Source organism: Coregonus clupeaformis, unplaced genomic scaffold (assembly GCF_020615455.1).
Source record: "Coregonus clupeaformis isolate EN_2021a unplaced genomic scaffold, ASM2061545v1 scaf3604, whole genome shotgun sequence".
In the NCBI taxonomy this organism is placed as follows: domain Eukaryota; kingdom Metazoa; phylum Chordata; class Actinopteri; order Salmoniformes; family Salmonidae; genus Coregonus; species Coregonus clupeaformis.
Genome location: NW_025537058.1, coordinates 1 through 5,000, shown reverse-complemented (window position 1 = coordinate 5,000; position 5,000 = coordinate 1).

Sequence of the window (5,000 nt, the reverse complement as noted above, 5' to 3'; positions counted from 1 at the left end):
CAATCTCTCTGCAGCTCCAAAATACATGCATATAGGTTCCACTTTCAGAGGTACATCTATTACAATTAGGAGAAATGTCTGTTTTCATTTTATGGAGTCTCAGGGGAGTGTAATAAAATTTGTACAAAAATTTGTAATTACCGTATTTTCCGCACTATAAGGCGCACTTAAAAGCCTTTCATTTTCTCAAAAAACGACAGTGCGCCTTATAATCCGGAGCGCCTTATGTATGGATCAATTGGTTAATTGGTTGATCCATACTGGTTGTACACGGCGCTCAAGGTGCTCTGTCAAAAATGTTTCAGTATGAAAACCAATAAAAACAATTTAATAATAATGAAATGTTTCAGTACGACTGGTAAACTACAAAGCCGCACCACTTGCAGCATTACGTGTAGCCAGTACACACCGGTATTGTGCTTACTCACAGTCCCACACCACTTGTGTGTGTATAAAGACCCCCAAAATGGCACCTTTCAAGAGACACGCTTACGACGCAGAGTTCAAGCTCAAGGCTGTCGGTCATGCAGTAGAATATGGGAATAGAGCAGCAGCGAGAGAATTCAACATTAATGAATCAATGGTACGGAAATGGAGGGAAGCAAGAAGATGACCTGCGCCAAGTAAAGAAGACTAAACAGAGTTTCCATGGGAACAAAAGCGAGATGGCCACAGTTAGAGGACAACTCGAACAGTGGGTTGTTGAACAGAGAGCAGCAAGTAGAAGCGTCTCTACAGTCACTATTCGAATGAAGGCAACAGCGCTAGCACGGGACATGACAATCGATGAATTTCGAGGCGGTCCTTCTTGGTGCTTTCGTTTTATGAAAAGACGTAATCTCCCATCCGCATCACGAACTACCGTCTCGGAGCAACTGCCAAAAGATTACCAAGAAAAGCTGGTCACTTTCCGCGCATACTGCAAAAAATAAGATCACTGAAAAGAAGATCCGCCAGAGCACATCACCAACATGGACGAGGTTCCACTCACCTTTGATATTCCCGTGAACCGCACTGTGGAGAAAACGGGGACCAGTACGGTGTCTGTACGTACCACAGGGAATGAGAAGTCATCCTTCACTGTAGTTCTCGCCTGCCAGGCTAATGGCCAGAAACTTCCACCCATGATTATTTTCCAAGAGGAAGACCTTGCCAAAAGATAACTTTCCAGCCGGCGTCGTCATCAAAGCTAGCCCCGAAGGGATGGATGGATGAGGAAAAGATGAGTGAGTGGCTGAGAGAAATTTACGTCAAGAGACCGGGTGGCTTTTTCCACACAGCTCCGTCCCTATTGATCTACGACTCAATGCGCGCCACATATCACCGATGCTGTCAAAAAAACAAGTGAAGCAAACTAATTCGGAGCTTGCCGTCATTCCGGTGGATTAACTAAAGAACTCCAGCCGCTAGATATTGGGTGTCAACAGGGCGTTCAAAGCTAGACTGCGAGCTAAGTGGGAGCAGTGGATGACAGAAGGCGAACACACGTTCACCAAGACGGGAGACAGCGCCGGGCGACTTACGCCACTATCTGCCAATGGATCGTGGATGCCTGGGCTGATATATCGGTCTCAACTGTGGTCAAAGCTTTTCCGAAGGCAGGAATAATATCTGAACTGCCAGGCAACAGCAGCGACACTGACTCGGATATGACGAGAGGGAGCCGGGCAGGTTGGATGCCGTGAGTCGCCCAACTGTTCGAATTCGGACACTGAAGAAGAAGAATTCGAGGGGGTTCGTGGATGGGGAATGAACTGAAAAAGTGGAGCTTTACGTAGTTATATGTAACTGAACAATGTTGAGTTATGCACTAACGTTTGATTTAGTGGTATCAGACTGTTTCTTTTACTACGTGTTTACTGAATCAGGGGAAAGGTTCCCCTCCACGTTTGGGAGAAGAGTGAGCAAGGCTGGGAGATATTGTTAATATGCACATTAACGTTTGAACAACATTACCATGGAGTGAACGGAGTTGTCAGAACGCTATAAAGTTTGACTTTATCTGACTGTTTTGTTGACATTCCTTTTAGCACAGCTCCATCTAGTGGATGCATAACGCAACCCCAGTCAATTCGTTTGACTACAGTATCTTCTATTCTATGCGCCTTATAATCCGGTGCGCCCTATATATGAAAACAGTTCTAAAATAGGCCATTCATTGAAGGTGCGCCTTATAATCGGCGCGCCTATATAGTGCGGAAAATACGGTAGATTCTTTCATTTTACATTAGTAGAGGAGCAGTATACCCTGTCGCAAACCTCCGCCCATAACTCATCACTGATAGTCAGACCAAGGTCCTTTTCCCATATTATTTTCAAAGGAGTAAAGGAGGATCCTCCTTTCTCAGAAAGGAGTCTATAGATATCAGGATATTTTGCCTTTAATGGATTGTGCTGTGACAAGAAGGGTTTCAACTTCATTCAACTGAGTTCTAAACCTCCTCTTGGAAGTAAATGAGGAGATGACATGTCTAATTTGTAGATATTTAAAAAATGGGATCTTGGCACATTGAATTCATTGCAGAGCTCTTGAAAGGATTTCCAGTGTAGTGGTCTTCTGATGAAATAGGTCTGAAAAGGTCCTGATTCCTAGAGTATGCCAAAGATTAAAGTTGGCATCTCTCAGGGCTTTTGGCAAGTCTGGGTTGCCCTACTATAGGCGAGTGAGAACATATTTGGGAGGAGATGCCCAAGTATTTCTTACAGTCCCTCCACGCTCGTAGGGTACTGTAAATCACAAATGTTTTGGCTATGTTGCCCACTTCACTAAAGTTATCAATGAATATAGTTGAGCTTAGTGGCAATGAACCACAAGATTGGGCTTCTATCTGGCTCCACGTTGACTCTTGTCTGTTTGTGATCCATGTTAGCATGTTGCGGATTTGGGCAGACCAGTAGTACAATTGAAGGGAGAAGGGCAAGACCACCCTTAGATTCAGGTTTCGATAGAGTGGAAAGCTTGATCCTAGGTTTTTTATTGCCCCATATAAATTTGGTGATGCTTTGGTTAATTGTTTTGAAAAAAGGAAGCTGGGAGATAGCATGGGAGCATCTGAAATAAATAGTTCAGTCTAGGGAGGATGTTCATACGGATTACATTAATTCTTCCTACTAAGCTAATTGGGAGGGAGATCCAGGTTTGGAGGTTGTTCTTGATTTGATCCAGGAGTGGAAGATAATTCTCTTTGAAAAGCCTATTCAGATCTGGTGTTATGAATATCCCAAGGTATTGAAACTCTGTGTCTTCCATTGGAATGGGCATAGTGTCTTCATAGAACTGGTGAGTATAATATTGAGAGGGCAGACAGTGGATTTGTTAAAATTAATCTTATAACCTGAAAACGTGCCATACTGAGCAATTGTATCTAAGATGGGAGGAAGGGATTTCTCAGGGTTGGATATGTAGAGCAAGACATCATCCGCGTAAAGCGAAATCTTGTGCTGCAGGCCGCCTGCAGGAACACCCATAATACTTGGATTGCTCTTATCAACTCTGCCAGAGGCTCCCTTCCTAACAAGTAGAGCAGGGGGACAGCGAGCACCCTTGTCTTGTGCCCCGTCCCAAAGGGAATCTGTCAGAGTTCAGTCCGTTAGTAGTCACCATGGCATTTGGATGAGGTATAGTGATTTGATCCATTTAATAAAGTTTGGGCCCATGTTGAACTTCTTAAGACTGAGAACAGAAAGCTCCACTCCATCCTGTCGAACGCCTTCTCAGCATCCAGTGAAGCCAGCAGGACAGGGGTCTTCTGTGCGTTTCTGATCAATAATATCAAAAAGACGGCCGAATGTTATCAGAGAGTATCTGTCTCTAATAAATCCGTCTGGTCCGCTTATTATTTTGGGAAGAAGAGTGTTTAGTCTTTTGGCGAGCAATTTGGTGATTATTTTGTAGTCGAAATCCAACAAACTTATGGGCCGGAAGGAGGAGCAGGATAGGATCCTTGTCTTTTTGAGCAACACTGTAATGCGAGCTGTGTGCATTGAGTCTGGGAGAACTCCGTTTTTGCAAAAATCCTCCAGCATTGGCATGAAAATAGGCTAAGCTGGGGCCAAAAGCTTTGTAGAACTCTCTGGGGAATCCATCTGGGCCTGGGGACTTGTTAGGTGGCATGGAGGTAATTGCCTCCAGGATCTCCTCAGGAGTGAAGGGGGAGTTGAGATCTTCTTGGTCGGTCTCTGATAGTTTAGGTAGCGAGATTCCCTCTAGGAAGGAGTGGAGTTCTGCCTCCGTGTGTTTTCTCTCAGAGGTATATAGTTTGCAGTAAAAATCATGAAAAGTTAAATTGATCTTTTTGGATCATATGTGACCTCATCCTCTGCTGTTCGGATAGCCATAATTGTACGCTCTGACTGCTCTTTTTTAATTGATAAGCAAGCAATCTACTAGGCCTATTGCTATACTCATGGTATTTCTGTTTAGTAAAGAAAACTTTTTTATCTCCCGAGTATAGTCCAAATTCAGTTTGGCTTTGGCTGCTTTTAAGTTGACTCCAGGAGGTGCTGTCTGGGGATTGTTTATGTACTTTTTCACAGCGTTCCAGCTCCCTCTCCAGATCTAGCCTGTGTGCTTCCATTGCTTTTTTCTTAGAGGAAGCATATGCAATTAGATGACCTCTTAGTGTGGCTTTAGCAGCGTCCCACATTGTGGCCGGAGAAACAGGAGAATCTTTGTTGTCTTGTGTGTAGTTGTCTATCCATGTAGTTACCAATGTATGGAATGCTTCGTTTGATAGCATGGAGGTGTTGAATTTCCAGCTCTTTGATCTCGGGATGTTTTTGCAGAGGTCAAAGCGGAGGTGGACAAAGGCGTGATCCAAAGCGCTATGGGTCCGATTGTACACGTGGCTGAATTTATGAAACTCTTTGGGATAAAAATGTAATCTATACGGGAGTAGGTGTTATGGACATTAGGAGTAGTATGTTATAGTCCATAGCTGAGCTATTAGTCTCTCTCCAGATATCTATCAGTCCCATCTCTTTAGTAAGAGAGTTCAACA